A 25,268-nucleotide genomic window follows, 5' to 3' on the forward strand; every position below is an offset into this window, starting at 1 on the left:
GTAGCAGACATACTCTACTGATATGTAGGAATGCAAATACCATACTTCTGATCATAGAATAAAACACCAATAACGGCGTCTGTTAGGCTGGTCTCTCAGAGCAAAATTTGCAAATTTTTATTTGGAACACTAAAGTAAATGGACTGTTTCCTCAAAAACCAGTTGCTAAAAATGTTAGGTTAATGCCAATGAGTCCAGTTTAATTAGTGCGATTTGACTATTGCAGGTCCTTAACATGTAATGTAAAAAGTCAACATTGTGATCGAAGTTTTTAGATTAGCTGCCATCTGATCGGTAGTATGTCAATGTCGTAGTGACAGTTATAATGAGGTGCTGCGTATGGTTGTTCGGAATCTGGTGTCAGGGAAAGAGACCACTAGCACCAAAGTTTCTAACACTTGGGCTGTCCCATTTCTCCCAGCTTCTATATTCTCTGCACACATTTAATTTTCATGTAAGCACAGATTCCTAACTAGCAAATTCTTTGCTGTGTATAGTGGACCATTCAGAGTGAGGCGGATTGTCCATGAAAATGCTGTACTGATTGAGACGATCAAGGGAAAACAATCTCGTGGGCTTCATCAAATTATGGAAAAGTTAAGGATAGATCGAAAGTAGGCAATTTATGGTAGATAGTCAGTGTATTTATTTGTGGTGTGTAACGTTGTGCAGGGTCAAATCGAACATAAGAATTTTCAGGCGGGATGTCAGGAAGTATGAAGGAATAGACTGGTCGAATGAGTCATGAACAGGAGTCGACAGAGTGGTGTATGTACGTATTTTTTGTCATATGAACAAGGATCAAGGAGAAACGACGTGATGAGTAATGAGAGGATAAAGATGATAGATAGTGAGAGAAGCGACGTGATAAGTAGTAGTGGATAAAGGTGATATTTAAGGGGAGAAGCGACGTGAAGCAGTGTGATTAATAAAGAGAGTTTCGACGTGATGAAACAGTGGTAAATAAAGGTGAGTAGAACTAATAATGTGGAGATGTCTTAGATATATGTTACAGAGAGGTCTGTGTATGCTACAATCGAGATTGATGCGAATGGCGAAAGAAGACCAGGAAATGACGGAGTAATGGATGGACGGAGAGCCGAAATACGAATGAAGAGAGGAGGACAACTGCACAACGTGAAAGGACATAAAGGGAGTATGAGATCTAGATGGTGAACGTTGTGGAATACTGACATAAGATGTAATATGAGTGTAAATCTAATTCTTAACATAACATTTGCAATATTGCAAAAATAATATTTTTTGTTGTTGTTGTTGAAGCCTGGTGCCAGTATAACTATTCAAAACGGTACCAAGAATGTGTACAGTTATTTTTCAGGATGAATACTTTGTGTATTTTTTGTTCTTAGATGAAATGTCGCAATTCTAAGTTGATATTTAGCAGGATGAATAATCGGTAAAGTGAATGCAGATGTAAGCCGATGGAGAGAGGTGCCAGAGTGAAAGGACGAATTCGGAGACTGGAAAGCTATCTCCGAAACAGCTTCATGTGTTATGTGGTTGAGTATAAGGGAGCAAAGGTATGGTATGTTGTCGTGAGTGTGGTGGTGTTAAGGTTAGCTGACTTCTAGACCTATTCTGTTAGTGTATTAATGGGTTCAATGGGAAGGAAAATGTGATGTCTGGTGAGTGAGAGTCGTAGAGTAGTGTGAGCAATGCGCACACTCCTGTAAAGGCGATGCTACCGATCCATAACTAAAACATTATTGTGTTTGATTGTTTGATTGGGATGAACCTCGATGGCAGGTCAGGATCTGACATGTGGATGGTACATACGTGTCCTAGAAATGTTGTTATATATAATAAAATGTAAAATATATAAAGAGATACTAATTTCAGTCTGTCACAAGCACAAAGGTGCATTGTATGTTGTAGATTTAGAGTCATCAGTTTCTAAAATGTTTATGGTGTTAGGATGTTAAAGTAGTTTACTATTTAATAACATGTGGTGGGTAATTGTGAGCTGTGTAGATTATTTCTTATTTTTTTGTTAGAACACTCTCAAGGGGTATTAATTTCAGTCTGTCACAAGCACAAAGGTTCACTGTATATTGTAGTTTTAGAATAAACAGTTTCTAATATTTTCACTGTGATAGGATGTTAGAGTAGTCTACTATTTGATATTGTAATTATGAGCTTTACAGATTGTTTCTTATTACTTTTTTTTTTGTTGACACTTTCATGTTTTGTATGAGGGACGGCAGGTACAATCAATAGCACAAGTGTGGGCTGTATATAGAAAAGAGATAAACGTTGATGTATGTGTAGAAAACTAGGGTGTATAATTTTATGTTTTTTAGAACAAAGATTCTTTTATTACCAATGTATCAAATAGATCATACATGTAATCAATGAGTATTTAAATACTGTAAGAATATCCTTTTGTCTGTAATGTTGCGAGATGCACGGAAGGGTCTGACTGATTGGGTGTCGTAGCGATGAGGTGCTCATGCAGAACGCGCCCGTACCGGCATAAGAAGGCGGGAGGCCGAGCTGATGTCGCCATGGGAGAGGCGACAGAACCGCGGCACTCCCCACTCCACTGCCATTCGGGGTACACTCCACGCGCCCACTACAGCAGGTCAACGGCCTTTGGCGACATGCACGTACCACTGGCCATTCATAAGTTCCGCCACCCTTACGACGGGGGAAAGTATCCTGCGGAGGCAACAGCGGGTGGTTTCTTCTGCTCAACAGCTCGCGCGGCGGCGCCATGGCAGAATGAACGACGCGCGGCAGAGCCCGGCGGGCATTTTTTAATAGCAACTATTAACTAGTACTGGACTGTGGAGCCGTGAAACAAGATGACTGTTCGTTACGTCTCCATAAGGTGGAAAGTGAAGGACTGGCGTTTCCACGTTGTGAGTGGTGGAAAAGATTTTGTCTTTAGCAGACAGGACGATTGTTTTCTTTTGTCTTGACCACTGAACGGTGGGATCCATAAACTTTTGGCAGTGACTTGTTATGTGTGCTTTGTGAATTGCATGTGGGACACTTGGTATACTTGAAGAGGACTGTTGTCGTTTGGTGACTAATTATTGTATGAACGCAAGAAACTAAAGTGGGACATTGACATTTGCATTTGTAGTAGGAGACATTTCTTTAATTGGTGCGGGAATAAGTGCTGTTTGTTGGAACTTACGACTTTTAATTACACCATGAACTGAAAGGACAGAAGTGTGGGTAATAGTAGTTGTAGGGCCATTTTTGGACGACCAGATTCGTGTGGATGGTACTCTGAGAGTGACTATGACATTTGTGTTTAATGTGAGATACAGTTTACTGTTCAGTGCGTGTTCAAAATGCCGATTTGAGTGACTTAAAGACTTTCGTCTGGGTAACCATGGGAGAGCTTTGACACCGAGACAGTGTTTATGGGGAACCTGTCAGCTACTCTTTTGACCCCAAGAAAATCACATAATGAAATGATTCCGTGTGACTCGCAAGATAGGGAATAATGTATTTGTACTTGTAATTGTGTAATTTTTTTTATATGTTTCATTCCTGAAGGGACAGCAAGTGTAATTGTATTTCATTAACATTTGTGTTTAGAATAGTTAGTGTTTTTTTTGTTTGTTCTGCGTTACCAGTTTACGTAGCATGTTTATTAGAATATTTGGTGCAATGATGCTTTAATTATTAGCCAGTGGCATAATACTAACGTAGCGGCTCTTGTTGCATTGGTCAGTAAGGTTGTCACAGGGGACAAGAGTTTGCATTGCACAACAAATATCGGAATTAACTGATGCATTTTGATGTCGTGGACAGTAATGATCTTGTTAGTGTGTTGACTGAAGCCACTAATTTTCATTATCACAATGGTGATATTTCACATTAAAGTGTAACGAAGGCTAGTCGAAATGCAAGTTCTTGTCGTCTAAATATGTAACAACAGAGAAATGAGCAGTAGAGTACGATACGAGAGCTACTGGTGGATTCAAGCACTTATTGCTAACTATTTACTGCGTGTATTGATCAAAGTTGATTGACTGACTAGCTCAGCAGCAGGTATTTGTACTGGTGAACAAGGATAAGGTTAAACTCACAGCCGAGTAGTGGTGGCAATTGCTTAAGTGATGATAGTTAATGAGGTATGACATGATGTCTTAGGTTGACTATATTACGTAACCAGTATGTAACTTGTGGTATATTTCATTGTTTTTCTTCTCAGTTTTATTTCTGTGTAGGTTTGATGTATATTTTAGAGTACTGATATGGAGCCCGACTTCTACGTGTAACTAGTGTACGCAATTTCTTTCTTTTGTTGATTTTGTTTTGTATTTAGACATTGCCATGTAAAGATTATTACAATTAAAATTTCATGAGTATGATTAGTATTTTTTTTAATTGTCATAGAATTAGTGAAGTTTGGATTACTCATACAAAATAACGAAGATCCCAGTAACTAAACAAATTTTTATCTCAACATTATTTTTTATTCGTATGATGTAATGTTTTATTTGTCATGTGGATTGTTGTAAATTTGTATGTGTACGTTACTCCGGATTGTGGAGAGTACAATAATGCAACAACTGTGTCAATAATTTGGTAAAGTAACAGCATTTGGTCGTCTATTTGAGGTCACCAGGGGCTAAGGTCTCCTCCTGGTTATTTTGATGACTTGCTACATTTGTTCTAATACAGTTTTCTTAAAAAAATGTTCGGAACTACCCTCGCATTGCAAGGATAGTACCGTGCCATTTTTTTCTGCATGGGTAGCCGGTGGTGAAAGGGTACAGTACCGCCCGACATTGAAAACAGGTACAACATACTTCAGTATTTTTGTCAGAACAACACATTTTTTTTTGTAAAATAACTCAATTTCAATTAATACAGCGAAGCCGGATACCAGTGTGGGAAAGAATGACAATTTATTTATTTAATTGGTCACATGTGCACTCCCACAAAGTAAATCCCTACATCCAGTTTGGTGAGATCTGTGAAATGAATGAATGTATGGTCGTCTGCTAACTGCAGATAGTGAATGTGAATATATGATCATCTTTGAGACGATCCTTTGGCCACCTTTGGTGGGACCAAAGAGATGAAATTTACCTGAGCTTTGAGCGCCTGAAATGTGGCTGACCAATACAGTAGCAAAGTGCTCCCCCACTTCAGCAGAGGTGCAAGACGACCTGAAGAACGGCCATGTTTCGGCACTCTGCCGCTGGATCTTGTGCTGTTAAGACCTGTCTTGGGTGTGCTCTGTAAAGACAAAAGTGTGGAGACATGGTATGCATGTGGAATATTTAAGAGTAGTTTGAAATAATAATTTCTCTATTTCAGCAACTTTTGTGGGGAGAATTGAATGTCAGGCAGGTAATATTAATGGGATCGTAGTCATCTTCGGAAGTGACCAACGGTCACAATGAAACCACAAGTAGCAATAAGATGAAATACTTCCGTGTGCTTAAGTTAAGCTGAATAACTAGCATGTGTACAATAAGTTGAAATACTTAAGGAATAGGGTGTGTACCATAAGTTGAAATATTTAAGAAATGGTGTGTGCAGGACTTGAAATTAGAGACGAGTACTTCCGCGTGGTGAGTACTGTGTGAGTCTCAATCTGTGCATGAGACAAAGGATAAAGAGAAGTACTTGTCCATGGTATCAGTTGAGGACTCGCGTGCGTGATGAATATGTTCTTAATATTACTTTGCGTGATATGATTCCGTGTGACGCTAGATTCAAACTCTGAGAGAGAAGCTAGGTGAGTCGGCCGTCTATCCAGCAACGCCACTTGGCTTGCATTGCACAGGAAGACGTGCATATATCTCCAGAGTTCATAGTAGGAAAGTAGAATTACGAAGTGGGGCAGTGTCGTGTGAAACTGGGATAAATACTAATTGAAGTGGGAAAGCTGAAAGTGATAGTGTTGTGACTATTTATTGTATTGTATTCCATGTTGTAGTGTGGTGTATGTCATGTAATTTGGGTATGTGTGGTTTGCATGGGAGAGTAGCAAGGTAGTTTCAAATGATTAGTGGGTTATGCTTGTTCCTCCTGTACTGCTCGATCTGGAGGAAAGTTTCGTGATGATGATTGTGAGAGTCGAAGTGTGAGATATAATAAAAGATTCACCATCCTATCCAGAAAGTGCACTGTAGCGTTAAATAATTACGAGACCATAAGGTAGAGAATCACCAATGTAAAGCCATGCCCACTGGGCGGAATTTCTCATGTGTTATTGTTGTAGGATATAGAATTTGTGTGTTTAGGTTATAGAATTTATCAGAATAAATAAGATAGTGAAAAGAAAAAGATGGGTGGACTTTTCCTTCGAATTGTATGTTGTCATGATGTCCCGAATTTGTAATATGTGCGCCATTCATATTCAGTGCGGTGGCCACGTGTTGATAAAAGCCATTAAATAGAAGACAAAAAGAAAATGTGGTATTGGCAGTGCGTAGTGAACAGTCAGGGTTCTGTAAATTACTGATAGTCAGGTTTGCGTTTCCGTTGCGTATTATTCATACAAGAGGATAATTTGTAACTTAATTGAGAGTACAAGAGTTCATATTACTCGATAAATAAGAAGAATCCACTCGCCTGGCAGACCACTCATCTTGCAGGCCTGACTGGTTGATGCCACAGTATGAGCAAGGCATGTGGGTGCCTCTCAATATTCCCAAACGAGGATCATGAAGACAGTGTACAGATATACGTGCACTTTATAGAGCTGATAAAGAGGCCTTCTACCAACAGGACGTGGTGCCACCACACTACCACCTAGCCATACGAGCTTTATTGGATGACAATTTTCCGGGGCAGTGGATTGGATGAAGAGGGCCCAATTAGTTCCCTTCACAGTCGCCAGATCTAACACATATGGACTTTTACTTGTGGGGAGCTGTGAAAGATAACGTCTATCGATGTAAGCCATGCACACTGGAGGAAATTTGCCAGGAGATTACAGTGACATATGTGGTAGTTTCCACTGTTATATGTATAGCCGCCAACAGTTAACATTTTGAACATTTAAAGTAACCTTGTGCTAAATTGAAGGTCGTAAAACATGTGTGATCTATTATTAAAAGTAAAATAAACACATAAGTAATAATTTCGTTCCTTAAGGTCTATATGTATTTTCCTGGAGGATGCTGTATTCTGGCTCCAGGATGGTCAAATTGGAATAAGATAAACCACCTGTATATTTATTGAAAAAGTGTAAACTAACTGAAATGACAAAAGAATTCATGTAGAAAAGTTGAAGAAAAAATAATGAGAAGATTACTATTTTAATTAAGAGTAACAACTGGGAAACCTAAGAAAGGGAAATACAGATGTCAAATTAAATATTTGCTAACCATTTTCTATGAGCACTTTAAAAGAAGATATTGCATACATATTAGACCATGATGATGGTGTTTTATCTGAACATATAAACTAATTTATTGAAGCTCTTGAACTGCACTAGAATTCAAAAAATATAAAAAATTGGTCAATGTTACATTAATTGTTCACAGGCTAGTAAAGAAGCTAAACGTGGGTCAGATATGTGTGTTTGCCATTTTTCTAAGTGTAAAACTAGGATGCATTATCTTATTTATTTTTATAAATCCATATTTCTTAACAACATAAATGTTAAATGTTAAAAATAAGTTTCGTTAATTTATTCTATCCTTAGTAAATGGTTTCATATATGACCCAGTTAAAAAGCTAAACAAAATAGAAAAATATTTAAAGAATTGAAAGAAGAATTTTAAAAAAATGGATGAAGCAACCAAAAAGAGAATATGAAAAATACAAAAAAGGGCAGAAACTTGTTATTAAAGCAATCGAAAACGTTAATGAAGGAATTGATGGATAATGTGACTATGTGGTGACAGCTACTGAAAAAGATAAAAAAGCTGAAAAACAAGTTGTACCTTACACCCATATCATCAAGAGGAATTTGGAGCTACACCACAAATTATACAGTATGATAGTCCTCAATGGGACTGTACTTTAAGCGAATCAGAAATACAGAATGTGTTGAGTAAATATGAAGAAGATGTTAAAGAGAGAAAAAAGATGGCTCATGCTCAGGGTGCTGTTAAAAATAAAGGAGGGTAATGTTAGGAAAATAAGTATAAGTGGAAAAATGTTTAAGGACATCAGCCATAGTGAAGACACAGTTTTTGGATTAAGACCTTTTGGTGCCTTTAAATGCATTGGCAATAAACCAATAAAATTTGATAGACAGAATATGAAGGGACAGATGGACTAATGAATCTGTTAACTATAACACACAGTTATAGATGATGTGGGTGAACAATTTGATAGAATTGATTAAGAAATTATGCATATATATTATTTTATTCAAATGCATTGTATTCTGAAAAGAATCCAAATAAAATAAAACCATGTAGAGGTATGAAATACAATAGTTTGATGAAAAATTTTTCATAACCACTTCCTAAAATTAAGATGATTACCATCAATACAAATTCTTCAGAAGTAGATGAGAAACTAGCTGAACGTTTAATGAAGAAATATACAGAAAAAGCAATTCAGTGTGTATAGTAGAACGATGTTTGAGATTTAATCGATAGATTAGCAGTAATTCCTAAAGACAAATTAGCTGGAAATAGAAATTATCATAATGAAAATGTTGGAATAACATATATGTTAATGAGTAAATTTAGTGATTTCATTACCAATAATCCAAAAGGAATTCCATATTTGACTAGATTTCTCAATAAGCTTCCTCACAAATTTTGGGAAAGTGAAAAATATGGGAAAGGATTCGTAAATGGGGCTTCAGATTATTTACCAACTCCAGAGATGGGTCTATCAGGCTACACATACTGTGGACCTTTTAGCAAACTAGATGAAAGGCACACACCGAAAAAAGGCATAAATCCACTAGACAAAACTTGTAAACTACATGATATAGCCTACAGGCATCATAAAGATTTAGAATCTATACATCAAGCCAACAAAGAACTGCAAAAGAGAGAATGTGTGATGAAGATGTGTCACTTGGCAAAACATTAGCAGCAACAGTAGTTAGAGGAATAATATATGGAAAACGAAAATTATGGATGGATATTAATGTTGATGACAACCGATGTACTTTATAAAAACATTAATCCTTATAACATTTTTACAGATATAAGTGAACAGTTTTACAATTGATCATACTTTCAAAGCAAAGTCAATTAAAATTAATCTCAGTATTGATAAATTACACAGTATTGATGATTTTTTAACTAATGCACAGAAAAGAAAGAGAGATTAAAAAATGGTGACAGTTTAGTTACAACACAAGTACTTCCATTGTAAGAAAAACTGAGCATCTAACAAAAATGGAAGAAGGCTCAGGACTAACAAAACATGAGGGTGGTTTTATGGCATTACTTTCAGTGGCAATACCATAGCTAGAAGCTATTGGCTCACTAGTTGGTGGAGCAGCCAGTATTTCAAAAGCAGCAATGTACCAGAAAAAAGGCGATGCAGAATTAGAGGAACAAAAAAGACATAATTTGGCAATGGGGAAGAAGGAACCAGAATAAAATAGTTGTCGAAAAATAATCTGTATGTACCCTAATGCATTATGAAATTTTGATGTAGAAAAACTTGCTAAAATTTAATAGTAACACTTTCATGGTGTTTTTATGGTTGATGAATTGCCTAATCAGCCTAGAGAATATGAATATGGAATAGTAAACTTAGGTATATCTTATCACGCTGGCACACATTGGATATCTTATTATAAGAAAACGATACAAAAAAATTTTGATTCCTTTGGAGAAAATACGCCTGAAGGGTTGGTCATATATCATGGCTCAGTTTATGGCCTTTTGTGTATATTTTTTGTAAAAATAATGTCAGATAATTATAAGACACCGTCTAAAGACAATGTCAGCTGGCATAAATTTAATGGTATTTTGAATTTAGTAAATGAACATTTTTGGAACTAAGACATGGTCTAACAGTAACTACAAGATCAATGAGTAACCAAATTTAGAAAAATAAAAAAGAATTGGAATAAATATCTGATAATTTTCAATCAAATATTAAAAAGAAATAAATTAAAAAACAAAAAAATAATTTAACACTTCAGCAATAATCTAAGTGTTTTCGTCTAATACATATGCGGAATTAAAATAAAAGATTCAAATATTTCAATCATTAGTAGATGAAAAAATAGTGAATGTTATTAAGCAATTTCAAAATGAATTAAGTAAAATTTTTAAGGCATCTAAAATGTATATTGATTTTAAACGTAGAAGACTGGTAGATATAAAAGATCCTGTACATGGTTATAATGCCTGAACCAAACAATATTTAGAAAACGAGTTTCAGTCAGTCACAGCAGACTTTAGTCTACAAGTAAACAGTTGTACTCGAAAAACTGATTTTGCACATATTCTAATGTAGCTCAGCAACCATGTCATCAAAGAAGAAAAAAATCTTGTTACAAAGGCTGGATGCAAAAATATTCTAACACAGTTCAATAAAATACATACATTTTATGATAGTGATATAGAAGATTATCATGTAACCTAAATAACATCAATATAACTATTAATCACATGCTAGGTAAGTTTGATAGATTAGAAAGTAAAGGTTTTGACAAACAAGAAACACAATTTTGAATCCTCATTTATGCTTAAAAAGTTATTGTAATTGATAAAAGCATAGAAAAATATTTCCATTTGAATATTTCGTTAAGTGCATTTACTAATCTATATGAACTATTCCTAACCAACGATTAAAAATGTTGCATAAATCAAATTTTCTAGGAGTAAAATTAAAAGGTATAATTAAAACTGTCACAGTTGATGCAAAACAAATTTTATTTGGTGAAATTTTACCTTATATAAATGAATAACTTTAATCGCATTTCAGACAGTCATATTAGGTGCCTAAAATGTAAAAATTTATTGACGCACATTATACAAATAGAATAACAAAAACCGGAAGACAAAGGATTGGTAGGAGTTGCATAATATTTAAAGCAAAAAAAAAAGTAAATTTGTTAAATGTATTTTGTAGGTGGTGGTTAACTTTTCTTGAAGAAATTATTAATGAATTACATAAACCAGTTTCATTTGGTGTAGATGATTATGGCAACCAGATTTAGTAGGAAAGGAATCAGGCAACTTGAAAGCAGTTTTAAAAACTAATAAAGGCTATAAACATTTGTTGACTGTAATCGGTTTTTCAAAATTTGCTTGGGCTATTCAAGTTAAGAATAAAACTACTAGAAATATTTTAGAAAATTTTGAACAAAATGTAAAGCAAAGATGTCAAAGACATTGACAAACAGATGATGATAAAGAATTTTACAATAAAGATCTTCAAGATCTTATGAAAAATGTAGTATTAATGCTTATTCAACTTTTACTGAATTAAGATCATCTGTTGCTGAAAGATTTAATAGAACACTTAAAGAAAAGATGTGGAAAAAATTTGCACTTCAAGGTAATTGTTAACAGATTGCACTAGTTGAAAAATGTTTTGATGAATACAATAATACAAGGCATTCAACAAAACGAAAGCCAAAGAAGTTATTGACAAAGATTAAAAGACTTCTCTCATTGTATCTAATGATTAAGCAAGTTGCAGACTAAAGCCTACTTCAGCTGATGCGAAGTTTGAAATAGGATATAAAGTTTCAATCAACTCTCTTGAAGGAATATTTGAAAAAGGTTATAGAGCTAACTGGTCAATAGAAACTTTTGTAATTGACGACGTTATTCATTCTAATCCAGATACATATAAACTGAAAGCTGTCAAAGGAAAGTTTTATTAATATGACTGTCAGAAGACAAAATATCTCGATCTATATCTTGTTGGCAAAGTTTTGAGAAAGAAAGGCAATCAAGTATATGTTAAATGGTGGGGATTTGATAATGCACATAATAGTTGGGTAAGAAAGGGCAACATTATTTTATGAAAGTGACAGCCGAAGCAGTGCTAGCTGAAGCAGCCTTGGGACTGCGCCCAATGTTTAGAGTGTATCTTGTAAAAGTTGTTGTTCAGTATATGTGTTGGTTAATGAAAAATAATTTTATGATGAATAATTATAAACCTGCAACATTAATAAATACTATATTATACTTTATATCTGACTGGTGAGAACGATTTGTTCCTGCAGATATTTTCATATGTTTTTCTCTAGTATGGTCACAAATTGCGTTTCTTGATTTTCATGTTCCAGTATTCATGAAGTATCATTAGCTTTAAACTATGGATTATTATTTTTATCAATAATCCTGTTTTTCTGAAATATATTCAGCATTAGTAGTGCTTGGAAGTGCTTCGACTTATTAGAGTTTTTTATTTTTATAAACAAACATTTTGTGTATATTAATGTATTGCACAATAGAATCTAGAAATTTAATGCTTTCATATTCTTTATCTATTTGTTTTCGTCATGATGGTGTATCACCATTCATAGTTCAATTAACCTATGAGAATGTGATTTTTTATACAATGTAAATGGAGAATATGTATTTTTTATGTACTACAAAAACAGAGGTAAAATTATTATTCCATTGTATTCCCAAATATTCCTTCAGTAAAATTAAACAATGATTTATTTTTGTCTATTTATTTCAGTTCAGTCTGGATTAAATGGATAAAAGATAAAATATCATTCATGATCATCACATTTTCCTTCAAATTAAGGATACCAAATATCGTTAAGTGAAGTACCCGAATTTATCTAATCGATGTTCTTTGATATTAATTCAAATATATTCATTACAGATGCTTCAGTATTAGATGTTGGAATTGGCTCATTCAAAGAAAATAATTTCATTAGGAACAAATATTTTTATCATATTCATATTCTGAGGCTAATGGATTATTATATTCTTACAGTATATTCTGTTTTGTAGTTTTTAAGGATTTAATTTTGCAGTGGCTCATTTCACAGCCTCTGAAATTCGAAACTCAATAAAATATAAAATATTATTAGTTATCAACACTTCCTTTTTTCCTCAAATAGCAAATATACAGTTTTATATTTTTCTTATGGAAACAATCTTATAAATGGAGAACCTAAATGTAAGCAAGTTAAAAGCTACAGCAGAACAATTAGGCTTAAAAGGTTATTCTAAACTGAGAGAATAACAACTTGTTGATGTTATTAGGAATGACAATAATAATGAGATCATACCTAATTAACAACAACTTATTCAAATGATTCATTTCATGTGTAAAAATTTAAATTTCAGACAATTATATGAAATGCATTTAGTATAAGAAACACATGGAGATATAGTTGTTGATTATATAAAAAAGAAAATCCATTTACTCTATCTGTTTGGACATATTGACTAAATCACCAAATTGTAAAAGAAAAAGAATGTCTTGATAAATGGTTAGATGATCATTTGTCTTGTCCAGTGTGTAGAAGTGTTGTTAAAAATGGTTAGGTTGAGAAATTATTATACTCGGTGCAGTGAGAGGTAAGACAGTATAAGACTGTTCCGTAGACTGAATACATCATTAGTGAGTTCTGCTTGTGTGTATGTATCCTAAATACTGAAATAATTGGCCCAACAAACAGTTCTTAAAAGGTTTTTCATCCTTTGGTAGAAATATACTGAATTAAATTTACAATTAAGACTTAATTTTTCTTCACAATTTGTGTTCTATCTTCGATTCTGTATAACTGCTTTTGTAAATTTTTTCATTGTGGTCTAATAAAATAATAATTAAATTCACAATCATCATCAAATAATTTGGAAAAAACGAATATTGATATTAAATTAGGGTCTTCAGTTTGTTGTACATGTCATCAAATTCTGCCTATTTCTCTGTTTTTTCTTCTTATTTTATTCCCACAGCATTGTCAACCGTTCCATGTAAGTTTCATATGTGATCTTTTAGAATTTTATTTAAATTTGCCAAGTGAGTTATTTGACCTTGATATATCTTTCATTATTTCCTTTTTAATCTTATATTCTCCATGTTCTCTAATACATTCTAAGACTTCTGCACATCGTATCCTGGATCTTATAACTCAAGAATATAGATCAGGCTAATCGACAAAGTTTTTTGATTTTTGTAGATATTTGTGTAGTGTCGTTTTACTACTGCTGAAATTTTCACATCTTTTACAATTTTATTCGTTAACATGGAGTTTTATAGCATCTCAAGAACAACTGTTTCCTAAAAGATCAGCAAGTTGATTTGCATAAAACCATGTTTTGTTATTTTCATCAGTAATTCAAACACATGCTTAATATTTGCATGTAAGCTTATTGTTGATGTGATCTATGACTGACGCCATTTAGTAGAACAAATTTTTATAGGAAACATTTTTTTAGATTCATTAATAAATATTGTCGATTTTTTAGTTCCTTTCAATACTCACAATCTCGATCTTAATCTTTTTGTATATTTTGTTAACAAAATCATAAATGTTAAAATCTGTTGCATCTGGATTAAATCTAACGATTTCACATGATAACTGATTCTTAATGGAACTTCCTCCATCTTCCCTCTATCTCTATGATTATGCTCATTACATTCTATAGTTTGTTTATATCCAAGAAAACATAGATCCATCCTATATTTGACCATATGAAACACTGCCGACACGGATTGATCCTCAAACTAATTCTTCATAATGTTAATGTATTCTTGCTTTTTACTCCTAGTTAATAGATTTAAATTAAGGTCGAAATCTTTTAATTAATCTATCTACAATATCACTTCTTGTTATTGTTTTATGTTTTTGTATAAGAGAAATTATCCTTTTCTGTTGATACATACTGTATGTGTCAGTATATTTAAGGATGTTGATGTTGATAACTTTACCATTTCTTAACATTATTGTCAATATCTTTGATAGCTTTATCTATTTTCTAGTATGCTAGACTGTCAGGAATATGACTAGACATAAACCAAGGATTATTCTTTTTATCACTCACCACAAATACTTGCTTACCATTGTATGTAAGCTTGTCGATGCTGATGTCTCGAAATGATTCAATTTAATAGAAAATTTTTTTTATTACTCCTAATATTTAATACTGATAGCAGTAAACCATCGTCATTAATTCCGCAGTTAGTAACTTTTTATAAAACACGTTGTAAGAACTAGAAAATTGTACTTTTTTATAAATAAAACCTTTTCTATATAAATAGAAGCCATCAAATCTTAAATGTGTAAATACTGTGGAGCTGAAAAATCATTTTCCTTGACAGAAAAACACAAAACACAGTTATAGGACAATGTGCAGACAATTTGTAAATGAATATCCTGTAAGAGTATACAGTAGGAAATGAATTTCTTGTGTGTGTGTGCAGAAGAAAAACGTTTCTATATATTACAATAAAAATCATTTAAAACATATGCCAAGTGAAGAACATTCGAAAATATTGTTGCCAGCTAAAAATGATTAACAAGAGACTGAGACTGATACCCACAAGAAATATGTGTCCATGGTCAAGAAATTAAAGATTTACATTATTTTTACTCAAATCTATCATGTAAACACAAACATATATGTATATGTGAGAAAGGTACTCGAGAAAATGCTAAAAACAAGAAAGCTGTTTTTAAAATTTCCTCAAAATAGTTTTATCGTATAGAAACTAAAATGGAGCAATTCATGATTGCAGCCATGGTGCAGGAGTAACATGGGTTCCTGTAAGATCACCGAAGTTAAGTGCTGTCAGACTTGACTAGCACTTGCATGAGTGACTGTCCAGTCCAAGTGATGTTGGCAAGCTAGGTGCAATCAGTCCTTGTGAGGTCGGTTGAGGAACTAAGAAACTGACAACCGCCAGGAGAGTGGTGTACTGACCTCACACAATTCCATATCTGCATCCTGTGATGCCTATAGGCTGTGTATGACATGGTGGTCAGTCAGCAATGTGGGATCTTCCAAGAACTAATCAGACAGGGTGAGCAATACTTAGAACAGAATAAGCAAAGATGAATTAATTAATTCAATTATATCATGTAATTTACCTATTCCTACACATGCTCTCTACAGGGTGAAAAATATTTAAACCGAGAAACTCTGAGAGGTTGCAGAGGACATCAAAACAAATATTTTTCCCTAATGTAATTTTTTCCTATTAGGAGTATTTAAACCGGTAGAGGAAGATTTCTCTGCGGCAAATTAATTAAACCAACAAAAACTTTTCCATTTTTTATGAACAAGAGATAACACATTAACGCAACCCAATTTCAATAACAGTAGATTTTCAAAACTGCCTCCATTGACACATAAACAAAGGTTGCACCATTGGATCATGTTCTGTCTGACACGGGCAAAAACCCCAGGAGTATCCTGAATTGTTCCTGCTGCTGCTACTTTCTGGGCAATCAGATCCTCTTCTGATGCAACAGGAGTTGCGTAAACAAGGTTGCGCTTCTCTCCCCACACAAATAAGTCCAGAGAGGACATATCTGGGGATCGAGCAGGCCATGGTACAGGACCACCTCTGCCAATCCACGTTTCTGGGAACCATCGCTCCAGGAATCGACGCACACGACTACTGAAATGTGCTGGCGCCCTGTCATGCTGGAACCGCATGCGTTGTCTTGTAGTGAGCGGGACGTCTCCTAGCAATTCTGGCAATGCTCTGACGAAAAATTGTAATAGTGCCTGCCATTTAATGGCCTAGGTAGCAGATACAGCACAATTAAACAGTCCCCAACAACACCGACCCACACATTAACGAAGAACCGCACTTGATTAGCGGTAGTAACTGAGGCATATGGGTTATCCTCACTCCAAACATGCGAATTGTGCATGTTGAAGACTCCATCACGCCCGAACGTTGCTTCATCGGTAAACAACACAGAGGATGGAAATGTAGGATGCATTTCACACTGTTCCAGGTACCACTGCGAAAACTGTGTTCCGTGTGGATAATCAACTGGTTCCAGGTTGCGGACACGCTTTAAGTGAAATGGACGTAACAACTGTTGTGCTCTTACATTCGTCTGATTCGTTCCCTTGTTTCGTGCAATTGCACGGGTGCTGATTGAAGGATCCCACTCCACATGCTGCAAGACAGCTTTCTCAAATTGCAGCGTTCTTACCATGCGACGGCGCCCCCGTCCAGGTAATCTGCTAAATGACCCGGTCTCACGCAAAAAAATTGTGTGAAATCTTATGGGACTTAACTACTAAAGTCATCAGTCCCTAAGCTTATACACTACTTAACCTAAATTATCCTAAGGACAAACACACAACCACGCCTGAGGGAGGACTCGAACCTCCGCCGGGACCAGCCGCACAGTCCATGACCGCAGTGCGTGAGACCGCACGGCTAATCCTGCGCGGCGGTCTCACGCAGACGTTGGTACACAGCAGCAAAGGTCGTATGATGCGGGATACGGCGATTAGGATAAACCCGCTGTGCAGCTCGTCCATTGTGGTGCTCTACGTACTACACACCAACCATCTCAGTGTACTTACTCCAGGTGTATCGCTCTATTAGTAAACAGAGACAATGCAGTACTACATTGGTTGACAGCAGAGCATAATACGCCCTCTAAGAACTGAAGATCGGAATACGGCCTCTAACAACTGAATAGCGTAATACAGCCACCACCGGTTTAAATAATCCTCATAGTAAATGACATTAGGGAAAATATTTGTTTTGATGTCCCCTACAAGCTCCCAGAGTTTGTCGGTTTAAATACTTTTCACTCTGTGTAATATAAGAGTAGATGAACTCTAAGCTAGAGTTAAAAATGTTGGTATTAGAGGCTACAGTCAATTAAAGAAATCGAAATTAATCGATTCATTTATTTTACAAGAGTTTCCGTATTGTCAAGAATTATTTCAAAAGACTAAAAAACCTAACAAATTATTTTTATAGATTAGATGATGATGTCATTGAGAAAACTCGACCACTGAGACAAGAAAAAAATAGTGAGACTAATGAAATAAACACATTCAGTAGAAAACTGTTTGAGCAAGAAACGGAGCACAAACTGCCTGAAATGGAATTTTTTGAGAATAAAGAAATAATATCTAAATTTGATGAAGAATTTAAAGCATGGTCTTTTGACTACGAAATTGTCTTTAGCGATGCTAACATTACTAATGTCGGTTCCATGACTGAGAAAACAGGTTACATAACGAATTAATTCTGTTGTACAAAACAGAACTGACTTCAGAAAAGGATAAAAATTGAATATTACAACAGCAAATCCAACATTGTGTTATCCAATTTCTACAGGATATAAAGCATAAAACAGTCACATTGAACAGTATGTTCAAGTTTTGTGTAATAATGTCAGAGGTATAATAACATCTGATGAGTCTACTGATACAACATATATTACATTTAATATTCAAATGTTAGTAATTCCAAGAGGCAGCGAAGGTAATAAATTTAGCTGGCAATAGGAAGACTGAAAGATACATTACTAGATTTAATAATAGTTTTAACCTATGTTGTCCTAGAGGAATAATACACTCCTGGAAATTGAAATAAGAACACCGTGAATTCATTGTCCCAGGAAGGGGAAACTTTATTGACACATTCCTGGGGTCAGATACATCACATGATCACACTGACAGAACCACAGGCACATAGACACAGGCAACAGAGCATGCACAATGTCGGCACCAGTACAGTGTATATCCACCTTTCGCAGCAGTGCAGGCTGCTATTCTCCCATGGAGACGATCGTAGAGATGCTGGATGTAGTCCTGTGGAACGGCTTGCCATGCCATTTCCACCTGGCGCCTCAGTTGGACCAGCGTTCGTGCTGGACGTGCAGACCGCGTGAGACGACGCTTCATCCAGTCCCAAACATGCTCAATGGGGGACAGATCCGGAGATCTTGCTGGCCAGGGTAGTTGACTTACACCTTCTAGAGCACGTTGGGTGGCACGGGATACATGCGGACGTGCATTGTCCTGTTGGAACAGCAAGTTACCTTGCCGGTCTAGGAATGGTAGAACGATGGGTTCGATGACGGTTTGGATGTACCGTGCACTATTCAGTGTCCCCTCGACGATCACCAGTGGTGTACGGCCAGTGTAGGAGATCGCTCCCCACACCATGATGCCGGGTGTTGGCCCTGTGTGCCTCGGTCGTATGCAGTCCTGATTGTGGCGCTCACCTGCACGGCGCCAAACACGCATACGACCATCATTGGCACCAAGGCATAAGCGACTCTCATCGCTGAAGACGACACGTCTCCATTCGTCCCTCCATTCACGCCTGTCGCGACACCACTGGAGGCGGGCTGCACGATGTTGGGGCGTGAGCGGAAGACGGCCTAATGGTGTGCGGGACCGTAGCCCAGCTTCATGGAGACGGTTGCGAATGGTCCTCGCCGATACCCCAGGAGCAACAGTGTCCCTAATTTGCTGGGAAGTGGCGGTGCGGTCCCCTACGGCACTGCGTAGGATCCTACGGTCTTGGCGTGCATCCGTGCGTCGCTGCGGTCCGGTCCCAGGTCGACGGGCACGTGCACCTTCCGCCGACCACTGGCGACAACATCGATGTACTGTGGAGACCTCACGCCCCCACGTGTTGAGCAATTCGGCGGTACGTCCACCCGGCCTCCCGCATGCCCACTATACGCTCTCGCTCAAAGTCCGTCAACTGCACATACGGTTCACGTCCACGCTGTCGCGGCATGCTACCAGTGTTAAAGACTGTGATGGAGCTCCGTATGCCACGGCAAACTGGCTGACACTGACGGCGGCGGTGCACAAATGCTGCGCAGCTAGCGCCATTCGACGGCCAACACCGCGGTTCCTGGTGTGTCTGCTGTGCCGTGCGTGTGATCATTGCTTGTACAGCCCTCTCGCAGTGTCCGGAGCAAGTATGGTGGGTCTGACACACCGGTGTCAATGTGTTCTTTTTTCCATTTCCAGGAGTGTAGTTCTATTAAAACATCACACAGATTTAGTCTTTGGCAGAGAACTAACTACACATGGAATTAAGAAAATTAGAGAAGGAAATAAATACAAATTATAAAAAGAGTTAGCCAGGATATTATGTAGCCAATTAAGCAAATACAAAGAAGAAGGATTTAGTCTAGAAAATATTAAAAATGTTTAGCAGCTATTGGATATTGAAATAAATCTTGTATGCACTGAAAATTCAGTTATCTATCATGATCCTGAGAAAGCAATAAAATATACGTGTATAAAAGTCTCAACCATTTTGATGTAAATAACAGCATGTCAACATTCTTAGGGTTATCATATTTCTGTCGTAAATGTGACAAAACACATAACAACAAGAACAAACATAAATGCAAAATGGAAAGAAAAATGTGTATATTATGCGTGGTACAGGGTTGTTATAGTTAATAAATGTGAAGGATATAAAAGGATTTTTTTGAAATCCAATCAACATCAATGTGGCATTGAAATATGTAGAAAGTGTGGTCTAGAAGTAGAAGTTAAAAATCTTAAATCTAACACACGATACAAAATATATATAGGAGAGAAAATTTAGTGACAGTATTATGAAAAGGATAATTGCTGCTCGCCATACAGTGGAGATGCTGAGTCACAGATAGGCACAACAAAAAGACTGTCAGAAAGTGAGCTTTTGGCCTAGAGGGTCATCTTCAAAATTAGACAAAGTACACACTCACAGCAATGCAAAACTAACTCTCTCTCTCTCTCTCTCTCTCTCTCTCTCTCTCTCTCTCTCTCTCTCTCTCTCTCTCTCTCTCACTGTCACACACACACACACACACACACACACACACACACACACACACACACACACACACACACACTCACACATGACCCACAGTCCATGGCAGCTGAAGCCAGACTGTGAGTAGTAGTGCATGATGGAGGAGGCAACTGGGTGGTGGGCGTCAGGAGGAGACTGGAATAGCAAGGGGGAGAGATAGCAGGGTAGGTGTAAGGGAAAAGATATAGTGTAGAATATATAGTTAAGGATTGTCAAAAATATAATAAATATTGTTCTTATGTTGATGAAGAATACAATAATTATTATATATTTGAATTTTCGAAAAGCAACAATGCAATTATAGGAAAACAGTTTAAGTGCCATAAATTGGATTCCCAAATGGAATTTCTTGTACCTATACTGAAAAATATATGTCGTTTGATTATGAGCCTCAACAAGAACCAGAAATACATATTAAGAATCTGATAATAATTCAAAATTTTAATGGTGATAATGTTTATAAATTTAAAACAAACGATGAATTCTATAGGTGGATGATATATAGTAAACATAATGAATATACACTTATAGGTCATTATGCTAAAGGTTGAGATTCACAATCCATTCTAAAGTATTGCGTTGAAAATGCTATACTATCATATACTGTCTACACAGGAACTAAGTTATTGTTACTTTAGATAAAGCAATTAGGTTTAAAAATTATAGATAGTAGTAATTTTATACATCGTCCACTTAGTAGCTTGCTAGAAATCTTTGGTTTGAAGGAATTAAAGGAAGATTAATTCCCATATTTATTCAATACATGGGAAAATGTAAATTACATGGGCCTGATTCCTGATATAAAATTTTATGGATTTGATAGTATGAAACCAAAAGATAGGGAAATAATTCTGAAATGGCAAAGCCAAAAAGTTACAGAAGCTTGTGTGTTCAGTATGAAAAAATAAATTAATCAATACTCTAATTTTGATGTAAGTATGTTAAGAAGAGGCTGTTTACAATTGTGAAGAGAACAGTTCATAGAAATAGCTAATCCATTTTGTTATTTAACATTGCTGGAGGTTGTATGGCTATATAAAGATCTAAATATTGGCCTGATGGAAGAACTGCTGTATTAGAGGAAGAACAAAAAGAAATTATACTAGGGAGACTGTTGTGTGACTAAACAATAAAAATACGGTACATGGTCTTAATGGCAGTGAAGTGAATATAGCTGGATCAAAAGCAAATGGTTTTGATAAAGTAAACAATACTGTTTATCAGTACCATGCCGTGGACTAAAATGTTTTAAAACTGAAACGATTAACAATCAGTGGATGTTTTATATCAAAAAGACCTTAACAAGAAGTACAGAAATACGATATTGAGCCTATAATTTAGTATCAATGTGGCAAAGTAGTTGGATTAACTGAGTGGGTACAAAAAACTTAAGAAATTAAAACAGTTATCTGAAGTTGTTGAACCACTGAAACCAAGAGATGTGTTTTATGGTGGTCATACAAATACAATAAAATTAAGAGCTAAAGAAGATGGTGCAAATACAACAATGAGATATACTGATGTGTGCAGTCTCTACCCAACTGTACAATATTATGATTATTATTCTGTAGTTGATCCAGCAAAAATATATAAGCCGAAATGTTATTCTAAAATCTAGGATGGGTTTATAAAATGTAAAATAGTGGCATCTAGAGGATTGTATCGCTCTGTTTTACCTGTACAAATGAAAACTGATAAAAATGAAAAACTGTTGTTTCCTTTATGTGTAAGTTTTTCAGAAGAAAGAATAAATAAATAAAAATAATAAAAAGAACTTTAAGAACAAAAAGAACAGAAAATGAACCATCTATACTTAGCATTTCCACTCTGGGGAGCTTTGCGACTAATCATAATAATAACAATGATAATAAATGTAACCACAATTATGATGAAAGAAGTTTCATTGGTACATGGGTAACTGTTACAGTAAATATAGCTATAGAAAAATGGTATAACATTTTAAATATCTATGAGGTGTGAAACTTTAAAAATTGTGTTAAAATCTTTAAGAAAGTGAAATTAAACAAGTCCCAATTATATTGAAAATAATAAGATATAAATAAAATATGTAAAAGAAAATATAGGTTTTGACTTAGATCCTGATAAGATAAAAAACAAAAACAGAAAAACGAGCTGTTGCTAAGAAATGTTAAATTCATTAGGAGGAAACTTTGGACAGTGACAAAATATGAGTAAAACTTAGTATGTGACAGATTTACAACTATTTTACTGGTACTATTGGATGCTCAATTAGATGACATAGATATAAATTTTGTTTTTTGACAATACAGTTCAGATGTAATACAATTTCAATTATTATGTAGAAAATAAAACATCTACAAATATATTTATAGCACCACGCACTACATCAGATTCAAGACTCAAATTACACAGTGTTTTGGTAAGCTAGTTAAAGCTGTCATATATATTTTGATATGGACAGTATGCAATATATATTGATAATTGTGAAAATACTGTGGAAACAAGTTGTATGCTAGATGAATGGACAGATGAATTAAGAAATAACAGGGTTATGGACTGGGTTTCAATTGGACCAAATTTTTTTTATTTTGAGAAATATGATAAAACTACAGAGATGAAAATAAAGGGCATCACTTTAAATTAAAAGAATATCTAAAAGCTGAATGGTGAATCTATAATAAAATTAATAGAGAATGAAGTGAAAGAAAAGGTACAATTAGAATATAACTAAATAACTAGAGATTTAAATACTAAAAGTTTAAAAAACGAAATAGTTGAGAAAGAATACTTACTGCAGTATGATAAAAGAATGGTTCTAGAAAATTAATGATATACTGCATACAGATAAATAATTATTTCAAGTTTCTGTTATCAGTCACTTTTTATTTTATGCTTAATCTAACACAATGCAACACGTTTCGAACATGTTCTTTTCATCTTGAGGCGTTTATACGTACATACATACATAGTGAAATGTCACTTAAAAATAAATAGTCTTAAAAAGATTAATAGAGAACACTTTGTCCATTGTTTTTTATTGTAGCTGCTGGTGTGGCATTTGGGGGAAGGAGGGGTTAGTGTATGGTTAGAAATCGAAGTCAGTGATGTCTTCTGCTGGTTTTCTTCTTTATTTATTTATTGTTCCATGGGACCAAATTAAGGAGAAGTCTTCATGGTCATGGAACGAGTCAATACATGAAATTATAACACGATATTAGAAACAGATAAAATGAAATATAAAATAAAAACATATTCAGGTGACAAGTCATTAGTTTAAATAAAGAAAATCAACAATGTAACACTGGAATTTGTTTAATTTTTTAGCTCTTCCAGGAGCTCCTCGACAGAATAGAAGGAGTGAGCCATGAGGAAACTCTTCAGTTTAGACTTAAAAGAATTTGGGCTACTGCTAAGATTTTTGAGTTCTTGTGGTAGCTTACTGAAAACGGATGCAGCAGAATACTGCACTCCTTTCTGCACAAGAGTCAAGGAAGTGCATTCCACATGCAGATTTGATTTCTGCCTAGTATTAACTGAGTGAAGGCTGCTAACTCTTGGGAATAGGCTAATATTGCTAACAACAAACGACATTAAAGAAAATATATACTGTGAGCGCAATGTCAGAATTCCCAGACTATTGAATAGGGGTCGACAAGAGGTTCTCGAACTTATACCACATGTAGCTCGAACAGCCCGTTTTTGAGCCAAAAATACCTTTTTGAATCAGGAGAATTACCCCAAAAAATAATACCATACGACATAAGCGTATGAAAATATGCGAAGTAGACTACTTTTCGTGTTGAAGTGTCACTTATTTCAGATACTGTTCTAATGGTAAATAAAGCAGTTTCTGAACAAGATCCTGGACATGGGCTTTCCACAACAGCTTACTATCTATCCAAACGCCTAGGAACTTGAACTGTTCTGTCTCGCTTATAATATGCCCATTCTGTCTGATCAAAATATCGGTTCTTGTTGAATTGTGAGTTAGAAACTGTAAAAACTGAGTCTTACTGTGATTTAGCATCAAATTATTTTCCACAAGCCACGAACTTATTTCATGAACTACATTATTTGTTACTGTTTCAATATTACACACAAGATCCTTCACTATCAAGCTGGTGTCATCAGCAAACAGAAATATTTTGAATCACCTGTAATATTAGAAGGCATGTCATTTATATGAATAAGAAACAGCAGTGCCCCCAGCACCGACCCTTGGGGAACACCCCACTTAACAGTGCCCCATTGGGACTGAACATCACTACCACTCTCAATATTGCGGAGAATGACTTTCTGCTTTCTGTTCTTCAAGTAAGAGGCGAAACAATTGTCAGCTACTCCCCTTACTCCATAATGGTCCAACTTCTGCAGTAATATTTTGTGGTCAACACAGTCAAAAGCCTTCGTTAAATCAAAGAAAACACCTAGCGTTCGCAACCTTTTATTTAATCCGTCCAAAACCTCACAGAGAAAAGAGAATATAGCATTTTCAGTTGTTAAACCATTTCTAAAACCAAACTGAACATCTGACAGCAAATTATGTGAATTTAAATGCTCCAGTAACCTTGTATATACAATCTGCTCGGTAACTTTAGCAAACACCGATGGCATAGAAA

This window comes from Schistocerca serialis, chromosome 3 (assembly GCF_023864345.2).
Source record: "Schistocerca serialis cubense isolate TAMUIC-IGC-003099 chromosome 3, iqSchSeri2.2, whole genome shotgun sequence".
Classification (NCBI taxonomy): Eukaryota; Metazoa; Arthropoda; class Insecta; order Orthoptera; family Acrididae; genus Schistocerca; species Schistocerca serialis.